The 16,582-nt window shown below is 43.2% G+C and overlaps 2 non-coding genes across 2 annotated transcripts; one reads left to right on the forward strand and one right to left on the reverse strand.

Moving 5' to 3' along the window:
- Positions 1 to 1,526: 1,526 nt before the first annotated feature.
- On the reverse strand, positions 1,527 to 1,608 carry trnas-gcu (transfer RNA serine (anticodon GCU)). The gene has a single exon. It is a non-coding gene; the product is annotated as a tRNA-Ser (tRNA).
- A 4,112-nt stretch (positions 1,609 to 5,720) lies between these two features.
- trnal-cag (transfer RNA leucine (anticodon CAG)) lies at positions 5,721 to 5,802 on the forward strand. The gene has a single exon. It is a non-coding gene; the product is annotated as a tRNA-Leu (tRNA).
- The last annotated feature ends 10,780 nt before the right edge of the window (positions 5,803 to 16,582 follow it).

Genomic DNA, 16,582 nt, shown 5'->3' on the forward strand with positions numbered 1-16,582 from the left:
CCCGCTGCTACTTGACATTAAAAGCTGCTCCAGGTGAGAGTGGAGCTCCCAGACGGATCTCACAAAACTCCTTGCTCCATGTCGACTGAAGCTGCTTCAAATTAGGTAAGATCCCGCAGTCTGATGTTCCAATGGTCCCTGCTGCTCCACGTCAATAGAAGCTGCTCTGGGTTAGGTTGGATCTCCCAGCCTGCTTCCCCAATGCTCCCTGCTACTCCAAGTCAATAAAAGCTTCTCCAGGTGTGGTTGGAACTCCCAGCCTGCTGCCCCAATGCTCCCTGGTCCATGTGAGCAGACGCTGCTCCAGATGAGGTGGGATCTCCCAACCCTTGCAACTCACACACCTCTATACCAACTTAGAAATAGTGCCCACTGACCATTTCCACCATTGGAGCCATTGGTGGAATATCCGCATCATGTGAATTTAATATTATTTTTCGTCAGCACCGAATCATTACTTCCAAAAGACATTCTTTCTTAAATATTGTTTATCATGTGCATATTGCAGTCAATCCGAAGTTAGATAATGGTGCTAATTGATGTATGCTCAATAAAAATTACATCATATTTTTCATGTTGAGTAACTGCCACTTAGCAAGGGCAATGTTTGTAATGAAAACACACTTTTATTACAGGTGAGGGAATGTGGTATGTATTATTTAAAATGAACTTGTCCACTGTGTACAATGATGAAATGGATCTCAATTTCAAAGCAAACTTGGTTACGTTGTCATCCATCTTGACATGTGGTGTCCTTTTCTTTCAATGACACAGGTATTAGAACGAAACGTCTGTTAATGACATGCGTATAAAGACACATTAAATCATTTTTCATGCTAATGCTGCATGAATTTGCGATTATTGCTCCACAGTTTAGGTTCAGTCCCTGCAGTGAGCATGCAACTTCTCCAGTTGTCCATAGTTCAATGTGATGCATCCAGTGTCTGCATAACGTTTTGGAGCTTGATTCCCACATCTTGTGTTCATCTGTATCTTGTGTCCAGCCTTCATCAATGGCGAGAGCAACGGGCGATAAAGAGACCAATGTGAAAGTCTCTCCGTATCCATGCATGGCACCCATATCTGCAATTCTCTTCTGTGCATTTTCAGCCAGTTCTCGGTGCCCCAACACCCACGCCCTGCCCCTTTTGAAATATTTCCATTATTTTGTTCTGCCTTTCTGTGCTCTTCTCACCAACATGAATCACTTCTACTCAACCTGCTCCAGATTTCATTTGAAAAAACAGTCATTAAGAATCGCATTACATAAACATGCGCTTCGCATCTCTTGTATTTTGGTTTCCTGGATCTCTTTCATATGATAAAAGGTCACAGCAGCTTTGAAAAAGAAAATCGCGTTACTTTTCATTATCCCAATGTGATCTACGTTTCAATGCAGTTTAAGCAACTGACTCAAATTATTCTTTGAGATTTTATAATAGCGTCGATGCATATAAACTGACCATTGGAGTTCCAATTTCAATAAGACAGGAGTGAGCATGCAAAAATAGCAACTTTGAAAACAGCGATGAGAGTGGGACTCGAACCCACGCGTGCAGAGCACAATGGATTAGCAGTCCATCGCCTTAACCTCTCGGCCACCTCGTCACGTATATGAGCTCGTGCATGAATAAGTGAATTGCGTAAATTATGCAGAACAGCAGATATTTCTCCCTGGTCTGGTGAAATGCTAAATAGCACAGTACGGTCCCAAGAGTATGGTCTGACCTCTGGGTTGTGGGACAATGGCATTCCCACTGTGACACTCTGCTTACAGTGATCTAAGCAAAAGTGAAGAAAAGACTATGTAACAAAGTCTGTTGAATTCTGTGAAGATTTGAAGTCAACAGAATGAAGAACCCGAGAAAGCAGGATGTGTTCCTTCAAGAAAGCGTTGGCTAGAGCTCATAAGGATAGTGGACTCAAGGGTTATGGGGATAAGGCAGGAACAGGATACTGATTGAGGATGATCAGCAATGATCGCAATGAATGGTAGTGCCGGCTCGAAGGGCAGAATGGCCTACTCCTGCACCTATTGTCTATTGTCTATTAAATTGCCTGTGAGGAATTGTTTTCGAGACTGGAGGAGAGTGCATAGTGCTCAATGTCATTATTCAGAACACCATTCTTCTGCTCAGATGTTTTTGACCAGCACTTCTGTATAGAACAGACACTTTCAAAATCCTAAATAAGACTAAACAGACAATTGAATTCAGCAATGCAAAAACCTTGATCTGTATCATTTTCCTGGGCCATGCAACACCAAGTATGATCACAGCAACACAGTGAGCAAGTGTCAGAAGGAAAATTAGTGCAGTGCCAGAGAGAATGCTGGGAGCAGCAGTTGACACACGGGGAAGTGCATTTCCCACAACAGGAACACTACCAAAAAGCGGACTGTGGTGGAAGAATTCAGAGGGGGTTTACACTTTGGAATTTGATACCAGAGACACAATGGAGATCTGTCATTGAGTCTGTTAAAGATGAAGATTTTAAGATTTCTACAGATGAAAAACAAAATAAAATGTTCATTGGTTAGTGAAGGCAAATGTTGCAATTATATATTTCAAAAATCTACCCATCTTTGCAATGAGTAGCTCACCATTTTTCTCACTCGGAGTCAGAACCACTGGTGAAGATGATCGTTAAATCCCCGTTACTAGCCATGGAATCAGAGAACTTCGGTTTCCCAAACGTTAAGGTACAACCAGGAACTTGGAGATAAGCATTAATGTGTTGCTCCTGTGATGCAGGTGACAGTGCATGGTATCTCTGTGCCAGTATAGTGGGCTGTGCTGCGCTGAAGTTTTAAGTTTGAGCCTCACATGGAGCAGCTTCAATTATTCATTGTCTTGAGGGGTACGGATAGAAGGTGATATTGAGCAAAGCCAAGTTTATGGGAAAATACCCGTGTTTGTGGATTGAGAAATGACCTTTATTGGATAATAACTCCTTGATCAACAAACATACTGCAAGTAGTTAAAACGTGAAGAGACATGTGTGGAGAGAGAGCCAAAGGTGATTGTTCAGCAGGTGGATAACGTTTCCCATGTGCATTGCTTTAATTTCGCGAAAATAAATGTTGAACTGGTTTTATGTTATGCATTTTGTTGCAAAGTCGCAAAGGTTATTGCAATAATCAAAAAGGAAAAATCACATAGGACCGTTTGAATATTGTATTGAATTGAATTTTGGCCTGAGCATATTTTATCTTCAATGGCATGCTGCAGAGAAGTACAGAGGGTTAACAATACAAAATAACAGATCTTCTTGGTGCATTTCTTGGGTGGAGTAAAGAATGTACGAAATATACATAACATCATGTGAATGTGGTCGAATCTTTAAAGTAGGTGTTGCGTCTCCAAGTGACGATTCAATTCCGACTGATTAGGATATAACTTCTGTCTGCAGTTATTTTAGGACATCAGCTCCATTTACGGAGTTTCACCATGAATAACACGCCACATCTTACCAATCCATGAACGTTTTTTACTCAATCTTAATCAGTTCTACGTGTTCATGAAATGTCTTTGTGGCTGAAGTCAACCAAATTCGAAATTCTTACGCAACCACACTGACTTCCTCTCAATGGTAAATTCCCTCCTTGTATGTTTGTTCGTGTATCTTTTAAAACACTGTGAAATCAGCTTCTACGTTTTATTTCTGGAAAGTCGTTCACGATTTAACTAACTGTATTGATTGGAAGAAACTCTCATTCAAACTTTTCTTAATCATTCACTAATGGTTTTGAAGCTCTAACTAAAGTTATTGATTCACTCGAAAGAGGGGATTTCCCTGATTTCGTCATTCAAACCTCACGTTATGTGAAAATCTCATTTGTTGACTTCAAACTTGGGTGTTTCTGCTCCAGCATTTCCAGATCTCGTGAATAAACTCCCTCATTCTTTCCATCATCCCGTTTGCATCCTTTCTGATATTTTTATGTCTCAGTAAACAACGTCACTTGGCTTTCTAATATCTTGCTATCCAGGAAACAGCGTCGGTGTCCTTTCTAATCTCTTCACATGTTGTTGGTGGAGCATGAGGACAAGGATTACACACAATGCTCCCACTGAGGGTGACCTGAAGATTTTACAGTCACACTATGAACTCTTTGCTTTTTAAATATGACGTCACTATGTATAAACTCCACTCAGGTAAATTATTATCTATCCAGTTCATGAACATCATCTCCGTAGGATCGAAAATTATCTATCACTCCCTTTATTCTTCCATGAAATGTTTGAAAGTTTTGTAAGGCCAACATCTCTAACTCCCCGTGCCCTGAGTGAGCCTCAGTTATTTCTAAAGGCGACTCAAGTTCAAATACTTCATAGTGTGTCTCCAGTCATTCCAGTGCAGACTGGTTCTGGACAGTAAATGTCATCACCAAAGGCCACCGTGGATCTGAAATCAAAGTTTTTTCACATAGTAATTGTCTTAGCTATTGTGTATCGTACGTCCATGTTCTTTTTCAATGTGTTCATCATTTCATGGGTCCCTGTATTGAATTCTACTGAATGATTAATTTGTGAATGGAGACTTTCCCTTCACCACTCATTCGAAACTCCATGGAACATTGAATGATTTTACTCATATGCTTCCAGAGGACAGTCCTGCCATCACTGGGATGAATCAGTGAACATTCCGGACGTATTCTTGAAGGCAAGGATTTCCTTCTCCAGTTTAGGGGATCATTACTGCACTGAATCCCATGTGTGCCTTCATTAAGATCAGAACAGTTGCAGCAAGATTTTAAAACTAAGATTTGGCAATCTGCTTGCATTGGCAAGAATAACATCGCATCCTTTTGGTTTTCTTTAAATCACTGACGAGAAGGAAAATGTAAACGGGGAGAGCGAGTGGGAAAGTGAGGCAGTTGCAGCTCTGGTGAAATTCTTTCTTTGTGAGTCTCTCAGCAACAAGAGATATGCAGGTGACTCATTCGTGAGAGATCTTCACATCGTGAACAAAAAGCAACCAAGTGCAGTTAGCACCACTTCCGGAGTGGGGGTGGGGTGAGCAGTAACTTCTGTCGCTATGTTCAGAAACTGCCTTTTCGATTTACTTGGACACAAACTGCATTTCTAAAAAGCACCATGGAGTTTAGCAAAATTTATTGAGTCGCTTCTTGTCGATTCCCACACAGGTTTCCAACTCAGTTGATATCCATGTGGCTCAAGTCCAGGTGTGAACATCTCTGCAGTAAATTGCACGGTTAAGGTAAAAGGCAAGGAAAGTGGCTTCTCGAATAGAAACAGTTAGTGAAACTATGCTGCACGGTATGATGTGGAACACGGCCTGCTCAGCTTTGTGCATTTTCCCTGTAGTCCGGTGTGTTTCGTGTTCCGTGTAAACGTGAAAGTTGTCCTGTTTCGAGCAATCGGTGAAATCATTCAGCAAAGCAAGGATCGAAATTGAAGTAATGTCAAGCAGCTCATGGTGATTTGACCAAATCATTACCGAACATATATTCTCACGCAGTCAAAGATACATTTCTGGCTGAAAAGAGTCTGAGAAGATAGACACAGCTTACCATTGATTTTTGTCTGGATTGATGGGCTTTCATTATCTGCTGCGAAATAGACATTGTAGCCGGGCACATACCAGCTGCTGTGCGAGTCGGATAGGGACCATGGAACCCTTTTCATGTGACTTTGCATGTGTGGTTATGCAGGAGCACAATTCGAAATGCAAGAAAATGGACGCGCAGGCTGTATGGTAGTGTGGCCGAGCGGTCTAAGGCGCTGGATCCAGGTTCCAGTCCTGCAAGGGGCGTGGGTTCGAATCCCACCACTGCCATTTCAGATGATCAACTCGAATGCTGCTTCGATCCCCGCTGCATTGATGTTCTCGGAGAATTAACTGTGGACAGGTGCCGAGTGTGGTCAGGTCTCTCAGCTACCATGATGTTATTCGCCTCCCCTGCAGAAAATCGCAAGCAGCTCAGCGATTGGTTTATGTTCCAGGCAAGTTGAGGTTTTACTGGAACCGAATGGAGACTGTTATTTCATCGCTGTTGTGAAACAAAGTCCGGTGGTGAGTCGATTTATCGTTATTTGGCTTTCTGGCGAATGGGAAAATCTTTCCAATGCATATGTTATTGAATTTCTCCCATTTCCTGCATTTCCGTCCTAGAGACACCGGAAGGGAAAGGTAATCTAATCGAGACTGTGATTGGTGAAATTCACTTTTTTATGGCCCAAACTTATTATATTCTTTCTTTCTCTCTTTTCAGCATTGTCTGGGAAGTGGTGGTGCACTAAGGCTGCGGTATGTTTGAAAGAGTAGTTTGGAATTGCCCTGTTGTTAGTTGTGAGATTACTTTATGCCTCATGCCCTCGGACTGTCTCACATTTAGCATTCATGCTTCGCTGTGTCTGAACATGCATTAGGTATGCCAGTTTTGTTTGTGTTCCGTGTTAAATGCTTTCTGTTTGCGATTCGGTCAATACATTACGAGTTAACAGGGGTTCTGAGGTAACTTGCAGCAGCAAAAATCCTCAACTGAGGATCTGGGAAAGTTTCACGAAGCATGGTCAGTCGGAGCAAAAGTAAGGAAGTCGTTCGTTTCTGCAGTGTTTCACAATACTACCTTTCACGTGAGCAGTCGAACAGACTAAATGATTGTGCTACAGACTGCGGCGGCAAGCTCCGCTGAAAAGTAATCCTTTAAAACCGGTGTAAGCAACGCAAGGTTATTGGGGTACACCGCGTGGAAACAGAGACTTCGGTGTATCTCATCCATGCTCACCACATCACCAAAATTAAACAAGTCCCGTTCCACAGCATTTCTCCTCAATGCCTCTAAACCCATCCTATCCAGAAACTCAACCGATTACCATTGCAATTTTCTGAGTGCAATAGCCTCCTCCACTCCCTCTGGTAGCTCATTCCATACACCCACAACCTTGTGAGTGGAAAATGTGCGTCGGGGTCCTTTGTCAATTTCAGACTACTCACCTTAAACCTATGCTCTCGAGTTTCCAACTCACCCTAGCTTGTGTAAAACACGTAAATACTCAGTTTACAACCCTTCCATAAAACCATGTCGCAACCGTTATGCTGCCGGGAAAGTTGTCCCAGCTTATTCCACTTCACACTCCAGTCCAAACATTGACGACATCCTTGTCTATATTTTGTCACTAATTTCAGTCTATATTTTTTGACTTTTTCAAGATGTCAATTTCCCTGGATAACAACGAGCTATTGGAAAAAGAAAGGTGAAACGTAGAATGGCTTCAACTTTCAGTGCTGGATGCCACAGAGCCGCAACGCGCTCGGCTGAAGCTCGTTTCTGCAGTGTAGTGGTCATCACGTTCGCCTCACACGCGAAATGTCCCCAGTTCCAAGCTGGGCAGAAACTGCTTTGTTCTTCAATTTCTGCCTTTTACACGGACAAGAACGGAACTTTCTTGCTTGCTCTCCCATCTGCAAATCTGCCTTCGAAAATGCTCGAACAAATCTGCTCTCTTTGTGAAATGTGATGCACTTCCATTTAATTAGTGAGCAAAGCATTGTAAAGGCTTGTTCTGATCAGAACCATTGTAAAACCTGGTTCTGATCGTAAGTCATTCTGTTTGAGAGTGTAGTTACCGCGTTCTGATCCCTTCCACGAAAAACTGTCCCGCATTTGCATTCCTTGCGCAGGCGGACCGGTTCAAAGATACGGAAGAAGCTGATGCGCTGGTGCTACTGATCAGCGCACCACTGATTCCTGAACTAGTCTGTCTGTCAAAAGTAAACCAAAGTCGTCTCTGCAATGCCTCATTTGGAAACTCTCTGTCGTTATTCAACGTGCGAGAATTGGCAGCAGAGGTGCTGAATCATGGTTTGGATCAGTTCGCACGTTAGTGACTCATTCAATCAGCAACAGAAATGAAAGAAATTGCACTCCCAGAGGAACCTCTGGACTTGTGGTTTCATAGCGTCGCTAGTATTAAGGTGAGCCCCGAGATCTAAGCCATGTTGGAACTGAAACGGAGGAATTGACAGAGAGGCTGCAGAATAACATCGCAACCTTTTGGTTTTCTTTAAATCACTGACGAGCAGGAAACTGTAAACGGGCAGGGCGATTGGGAAAGTGAGGCAGTTGCAGCTCTGGTGAAACTACTTCTTTGTAAGTCACTCAGCACCAAGAGACGTGAAGGTGACTCATGCCTGAGAACTCTTCACATCGAGAACAAAAAGCAATCAAGTGCAGTTAGCACCTCTCCCGGAATTGGGGTGGGGTGAGATAATTACCTTTTGACTTCAGTTACTATGTTCAGAAACTGCCTTTTAAATTGAGGTGAACAGAAACTGCATTTCTAATGAGCACCATGGAATTTAGCAAGATTTATTGAGTCGCTTCTCGTCGCTTCCCACACAGGTTTCCAAGTCAGTCGGTATCGATGTGGCTCATGTCCAGGTGTGAATATCCCTGCAGCCAATTGCACGGTTAAGGTAAAAGGCAAGGAAAGTGGCATCTCGAACCAGCCCCGAGGTCATATCATCCTCACAAGGTGATCTGTCGTTCTCGGATTGTAATGCTACCTCCGGTTTTAGGGTGGAGAACATTCTTTGGGACCCTTATGCTGCAAAACAGACACAGTGACTGAAACTATGCTGCACGGTATAATGTGGAACACGGCCTGCTCAGCTTTGTGCATTTTCCATGTAGTCCGGTGTGTTTCATGTTCCGTGTAAACGTGAAAGTTGTCCTGTTTCGAGCAATCATTGAGCAAAGCAAGAATCGAAATTGAAGTAATGTCAAGCAGCTCATGGTGATTTGACCAAATCCTATCCGAACATATACTCTCACGCACTCACAGAAACATTTGTAGCTGAAAAGAGTCTGAGTAGGTAGACTCAGCTTACCATTGATTTTTGTCTGGATTGAGGGGCTCCTTCTTTGTGTTTCACTCAGCAACCAGAGACATGAAGGTGACTCTGGCAGAGAGCTCTTCACATCGAGAACAAAGAGCACTCAAGGGCAGTTGGCACCTCTTTGACATCTTCTGGGGTGGGGTGGGGCAATCACCTTTTGACTTCTGTTAATATCCTCAAAAACTGAAAGTTGTTCTGTTTCGAGCAGAGGACGAAATCATTTACCAAAGCAACAATCCAAATACCAGCAATATCATGCAGCTCATGGTTACTTTGCCCAATCATATCCGAATATACAGTCTCTCATACAGACATTACATTTGTGGCTTTAGCAAATCTCAGAAGCTTGATTCCAGCTATCAAATGATTTTTGGCTGGATTGAATGTTTGTTGCGAGATTGATATTGTAGTTGGGCATATCCCTGCAGCTGTGCCAGCAGGAGAGGGATCACAGAACTGTTTCCCTGTGACTTTGCTTCTAATGTTTCACAGGAGCACCATGGAAGGTGTAAGACAATACACTGCAGCTGTGGCTGGTTTCGTGGCCAAGTGACCGAAGGAACTGCTTTCTCACTACAAACTCTCAGGTGGCTCGAGTTCAGATCCAACCGCTGCCCTTTGTGGGTGTGCTGCTTGTTTTACTGCAGCCTGTTAAATGCTGCTGTGTTTAAATTCCAACACAACCATGTGGTTTTGCTTTTGGAAATGTACCTCTGATTTGGGAGAGTGCACACTCTCTATCCTGTCAGTGTTTATGCTGTTATGATCACGTTTGCGTCCCACATGAAATGTCCCCGTTCTCAAGCGGTTCTACTGCTGCATCATGTTCCGGCCAAGTTGTGTTATTCACTGTTTTCACTGAAACAGAACAGAGATTGGTATTGCATCGCTGTTGTGAAACAAAATCCTGCAGTGACTTTACTTCCCATTATTTGGTGTTCCGGCGAATGGGAAAATAATTCCACTATATTGTGATGTCATATGGTCTTAAATTTCTTTTATTTCCTTCCCTTCTGCCCTGGAGATGGAGGAAGCAGGCACTGCCGCATTGTTGATCGGATGGGCAAATTAATCTAAACGAGACTGTGTTTGGGAATCTCTTAACTTTTCTTGGTCCGTTCATGTTCAGTTCTTTCTTTTCCCTCATTTCGGAGCTTTTCGGGAGGTGGCGGTGCACCAAGTTTCCAATACATTTTGGGAGTGCAGTTTGGAATTGCTCTGAAGGATCTGGGAGCTGTTTATAGCTGATTGCCCTCGGACTGTCCCCAGAACAGCATTCATGCTTCAATGTCTCTTAAAATGCATTTTAAACAAACTCCTATTTCCCAGCATTTGTCCCCTATCCCACTAAACGCTTCCTATCCAGAAGCTCATCCGGTTGCCTTTGAAATCTTCTGAGTTTACGAGCCTCCTCCACTTCCTCTGGAAGCTGATTCCATACCCGCACAACCTTCTGTGTGGGAAAGGTGCCTCAATCCCTTTTATATTTTACCCGTCCCACCTTAAACCTATGCTCTCCAGTTTTTAACTCGCCCCATATTGCAGAGACCAATAACTCATTTTTTTCTGTTGACAAACCTTCCTTCAGGCCATGCCCGACGATGAAGGGTAAGACGTCCCAGCATGTTCAGGCTCGCCCGACATTCCAAACTGTGCACCCCTGACACCATCTTAGTCTATATTTTGTGAGCAATTTCCCGTGATTTTCTTATTATTTAATGATGCCAATTACGGAGAATAACCAGCTCCTGCAAACAGAAAGATGAAGCGTTGAACGGCTGTAAAGTTTAGTGCTGGCCGACTCTGAACACCAGCTGCTCGCGGGGATGTTTCCTGTAATGTAGTGGCTGTTAGAGTCACCTCATTCAGGAAAACTCCCCACTTCAAAATCGGGCAAGAATAGCCTTATTCCCGATGGCAGCCTTTCAGACTGACATGAGCAGAGTTTTATAACTTGCTGTTCACGTCAGCAAACCTGGCTTTGAATTTGGTCGCTCATACATGCTCGCGTGATGAAACGGAATGCAATCCCATTTCATTTCTGTGTGAAACATTGTCACAGTGGTCGCCAATATGGTTTGAATATGCACAGATGTGTACAGCACTGATGGCCATTCTGTGTCACAGTGGAGTTCCTGGACTCTGATCCTTCCACTAAAAACAGAACCACATTTGCTTTCCTTGGGCAGGCGGCCTGGTTCAAAGCCAAGGGGCAAAGGTTCCCAGCAACAATCCTCAACTGAGAACCTGGGCATGTTTCATGGGGAATGGTCAGTGGGAGTAACATTGTGGAAGCACCCGGTTCTGCAGTGTTTCTAAACACTAAATTCAAGAGCGGTTGGATTTTAGTATTCTGAGGCATAATTTAAATTGATTGGTAAAATTGGAATTGTTTCTTAATTAACAAACAAAACTGACTTGTTTCACAGCCAACCGTTACATCTTTCCAATTTTCCAGTACACGCTGAGACTGCGAGCTGGTCATCACAGGTATTTGTCAGCTGTCAGTTCCGAACAGCATTCACTCTCATTTAAAGGTGGAGGGCACGTCTTCAACTTCATAACACTGTTCTCATCACAAAATCCTGCAGCTTCTAATCTTGGGGACAGGGGTTGGATTGCAGTCATTACCGTATTAAAAGTAAAGTTTCTCACAGGGGAAGCGCCATTCATGAAGAGACAGTTTCTGTAATCTGTGTCCCAGGGCTGTGCAGGGAGCTGCAGTGGCCACTTTCTGTTGACAGCAGGGGTCTGGAGAGAACAATGTTTGTCCCTATCTTACTCCATGTGGAGCCAGGGAACACAGAATCATCAATGGTTTGGGCTGCAATTCAACCTTGCCATGGATTTTCCGGTTTAAATGGAGCTAGGGTAGTATTCCCATCGTCTGATCGGGAACAACCAAAGCTCCATACCTGGATGGTGTCAAACTAACAACCTTTATCTTTCAGCCCGCTGCTGACCATTGGAGTCATACAGCCTGTCACCAACCAGGCGTGCCGACTTCTCTAAAGCAGGAAGGTTAGCGGGGATCTGAAGGGCGGTGGAACAACTGGAGCTTTCACTGTTTTCAGAGTCTGTCACCAATTTTCCTGCTTTCATTACCAAAAGTGTCAGAGAGCTTGAGGGGTCTGCAAACACCCAGAGGGAAAGGAACTGGAAATTAGAAGATACCCAGATCGTTCAAAATGACTGCCTGAGCTACATCACTATGACTCTGATACTGGGATAATTCAAGCACACAGCTTGACAGAATCTGAAAATTAAATACAGAACTTCAGGCTGTTCAGTCCAAATGCAATCCATTAAGATACAATGGATATTGAATCCCTTCTATATAACCACTTCATCAAATCCTCCCTGTCAATCTATCCACAATCTTAATTTTTGTATCTCGTTGTCCATTTCACCCAGCTAATGTGAACATCTTGTTTTCATCTTCCTTACCTATAACAATAATAAGCCAATAAGCTTTGTCACATCTTGCTTCAACTCCAGTTGCTCCATTGCATCATAAGCCACTCCTGGAACTTTCTCGTAAATGAATGAGCCTATCCCCTTTCTGGAACCTCCAATCCTTCGCAATGTATGATGATCTCTGTTGTGAGTATACTGATCACCCTCGACTTCGAGGAGCGATAATGTGAGTTTCTGAAATTATAGAGTGGGTGCAGGAGGAACCCAATAGGAATGGCACCTTTTGGGAGAGAGAAATAATGTTCATGTTTAGAGATAATTTCTTACTTTATTTTGATTATTCTTTTTTCTCTGCCCTAATAGTGATGGATCTTGTAAGATTCTTTCTCTGAGGACTTCAAGGAAGGATATATACACAATAGTATCAAACTAAGGGAATAATTTGTCTGTCTGATTTCTCACCTGGACCAGCATTGCCTTTATTAAACTTCTTTGAATATGTGAAGAAGATTCACAGACAGGAAACGCCAAAGAAACATTTAATCAAAATCTGACAGATTTACTTCATTCGCTGTCTCGTCCCCGTCCTCCACCTTCCACTTGCTCCCCACCTCTACTCCTCTCTTTCATTGTTCTCCTTCTCTGCTACAAACTCTTTCCCCTACACCCTCTACCCCTCTACTTGCTCTCACGCCATTCACCCCTAGCTCCTCACTCCCGTCCTCCTGTTCCCTCTCCTACCCAACTCCTCTTACCCTTTCCTCCCATCTCTCCTCCTACTCTCGCCCACCGTTCCCAGCTCTCTCCTTCCCCCTCTCTCCTACAGCCCTCTCTCCACCCCTCTTTCTTCTACCCTGCCTCTTTTCCCAATCCACTTATCCCCGCACCTCCCCTTCCTCCACCCTCTCTTCTCCCCCTCCCTCCTCACCTCTCCCTCCCGTTCCCTCCTCACTCTCCCTTCCCATTTCTCACATTGAAAGATGAGGCATACAAAGTGGTCAAAAACAGCAGGAAACTGGAAGATTGGGAAAGCGTTAAAGATCAGAATAAAGCCACAAAAAGAGTGATAAAGAACCGTAGGAAAGAAAAGGAGAGAAAATATGTACCACAGAATTTAAAGACAGATTTCAGACGTTTCTATGAAAACTTTAAATGAAAAATAGTGGCTAAGGTAAATGTTGGTCCTTCAGGGGATGAGAAGGGACATTTAGTTATGGGATGTGATGAAATGGCGGAGGCACTGAACAGGTATTTTGTATCGGTCTTCACAGTGGAGGGGGCTAATAACATGCCAGAGATTGACAAAGAGATGGAGTCGGTGAGGATCTGGAAACAAACGTTATTACGGAACGCTAGTGTTGTGCCAGCTCATGGAGCTAAGGAGAGACTAGTCTCCTGTCCTGGTGTAATCCATCCAGCGTGCTAAAAGAGACAGTGGGGTATAGAACAGGTGCACTGTCAGTAACTTTCCCAATTTGCTGGACTCTGGGCAGTTCCACCAAATTGGAATACAGTGGCGCCGCTGTTTAAAAAGGAAGGTAAACAAAAGATGGGGAAGTATAGATCAGTTAGCATAACATCTGTAGTGAGGAAAATGCTTGAGTCTCTTATCAAGGAAGAAAGAGCAAGGCACTGCTAGATACCCAAATGCATACCTTCCCACACGTGGAACAGCTGAACGACTTCTCCCCCATGTGAATAGGGTGATGTTAAATAAAGACCATTAAATTTTAGATCTTTACAGATCTTAAAGTTTTTTTCCCCACAGTCAGGGGAAAGCCCTCTTGTCAGTGTAAAGCCACTGGTGTGACATGAATTTGGATGACAAAATAAATCTGTTCACACAGAAAGTCTGTGTCAGTGAGTCTCCAGTAGGTCTGTGAATTTTCAATCCTTCTCACGATCCAGATATTTCCATGGTGCTGATCTCCTCGCACATCTCCAAGTTGGATGATCTGGCGTATCCTTTCCCATAAACACAACATATTTATGGCTTCTCTGTCTGTGAATGTTTTTAGATTGTTAACTGGATAATGTTAAATAATTTCTCCAGTCAGTTCACTGGAACACTCACATTCTTAGATGTGTGTGTGTGTGTGTGTGTGTGTGTGTGTGTGTGTGTGTGTGTGTGTGTGTCATTGTTGGTGCTTGACCACACACAATGTTGTTTGAAACCTTTGCTCACTGACAAACAAGATAATCACGTTCCCTTTATGTCCAAATGAATTTGGTGACTCTGTTGGATCTTTATATCATGTTTGATTTGTCTCACTTCTTGCGAGAGGTGCAAGTGGAGTTCAATGCAGCTAAATGTGAGGTGAGGCACTTTGGGAACAATAACAGGAAGGCAGAATATTGGGTTTTGGTGGTCGAGTGGATGTGCAGAGGGATCTTGGAGTCCATGCACATAATCCCTGAAAGTTGCCACCCAGATGGATAGTCCTGTTAAGGCGGCATCCAGTGTGTTAGGTTTCATTGGTAGAGAGATGGAGTTCTGGAAGCGCAATATCATGCTGTAACCATACAAAATGCTGGTGTGGTCACAATTGGAATATTGCGTTCAGTTCTGGTCCCCCATTACAAAAAGGATGTGGAAGCATTGGAAAAGGTGCCGAGGAGATTTATCAGGATGGTGCCTGGTCTGGAGGGAAGGTCTTATGAGGAAAGGCTGAGAGAGTTGGATCTGTTATCATTGGAAAGAAGGCGGCTAAGGGGGAATTTGATAGAGACATATAAGATAAGCAGAGGATTAGATAGGGTCGACAGTGAAAGTCTTTTTCCTAGGATGATGACGTCAGCATGTACGAGAGGGCACAACTACAAATTGAGGTGTGATAGATTTAAGACAGATATCAGAGGCAAATACTTTACACAGAGAGAGCGGTAAGTGTGAGGAATGCCCTCCCTGCTAAGGTAGTCAACTCAGCCACATTCGGGAGATTTAAATAATCCTTAGATAAGCTCATGGATGATTTTGGGATAGTGTAGGGGGACGAGTTGAGAAAATTCCACAGGTCAGCGCAACATTGAGGGCCGAAGGGCCTCTTCTGCACTTTATTGTTCTATGTTCGATGTTCTATCATCTGAATCTTTTTCCAAGGTAGAAATGACAAATTCTAGAGGCCACAGATTTCAGGGGACAGGGGGAAATTTAAAGAAAATAAAAACCGAAATAACAGAAGATGTGGTAAATCAGAAACAAAAACAGAAGTTTCTGGAAATGCTCAACAAGTCTGGAAGCATCTGTGAAGAGAAATCAGAGTTCATGTTTCTGAGGAAGGACCCGAAATATGAAGGGATTTTTACTTTCTCAGATGCTGCAAGACCTGCTGAGCATTTCCAACAATATGTGAAAGTTTAAAGGTAGTTATGTCAGGCAAGTTTCTAATGCAAAAGGTGGTAGATGACTAGAATGTACTCTCCTGGGAGGTGGTAAAAACAGAAACAATCATGATGCTTAAGAGGCATTTGGGCAGACTCATGAGCCGACAGGGGTTGGCAGGGATATGGATCATGTCCAGACAGGTGGAATTAGTTTGGAATGGCATGATGGTCTGCACAGACATGGTGGACCGATTATTCCGGTGCTGTACTGTTCTGTTTTCCCGGGGGTACAGTGTGTAGCGCGAGAGATAATATTTTTTGGAACACACAGTAGTTGATACATTTTGAGACAGGAAATATATATTTGCATGGCACAGACACAAAGAGTAGAGACTGAGGGAAGTGCGGGGGGGGGGGGACAATGTGTACAATTCTTTAAAGGAGATAGGACATAATCAAAGTGTTTTGATCAAAACATATAGGAGCCTGGGTTTCATTAAACAATTTCATTGACGGGTTCGGTCACAGTCAATCATTGTATCCAATTCAGGTCAACAGATTCCTGCTCAGGAAGGATCTGAGTGATCTTCAGGGTGTGGAGTACAGACTTACTGGAGTGGTGTACTGATGAAGAAAATGCAGTCACTGGATAGATTTGGAAAAAAATGCTATTTTCTTTGAAGAAATCAAGTTGAATATATCTTGATAGAATAAAATGGATAAGATTATAACACATCCAGATAGACCAGACAATAAAATAAATCGCACTTGATAGGTGATGGTTCAAAATTTAAGATAAGATATAACGTTTTCAAAAAGTGGGAGATGAGCAAATGTTCCCGTTGACTGTACTGACTGGAAATATGCAGAACGTGCTGCCTATTATGGTGGTGCAAGTAGAGATGGTCAATGATTAACAAATACGATTATATCAGATCTGAGAGAAATAAACGTTCTGGGTTTTGGGGGCAGT

This window comes from Hemiscyllium ocellatum, unplaced genomic scaffold, assembly GCF_020745735.1.
Source record: "Hemiscyllium ocellatum isolate sHemOce1 unplaced genomic scaffold, sHemOce1.pat.X.cur. scaffold_313_pat_ctg1, whole genome shotgun sequence".
NCBI lineage: Eukaryota > Metazoa > Chordata > Chondrichthyes > Orectolobiformes > Hemiscylliidae > Hemiscyllium > Hemiscyllium ocellatum.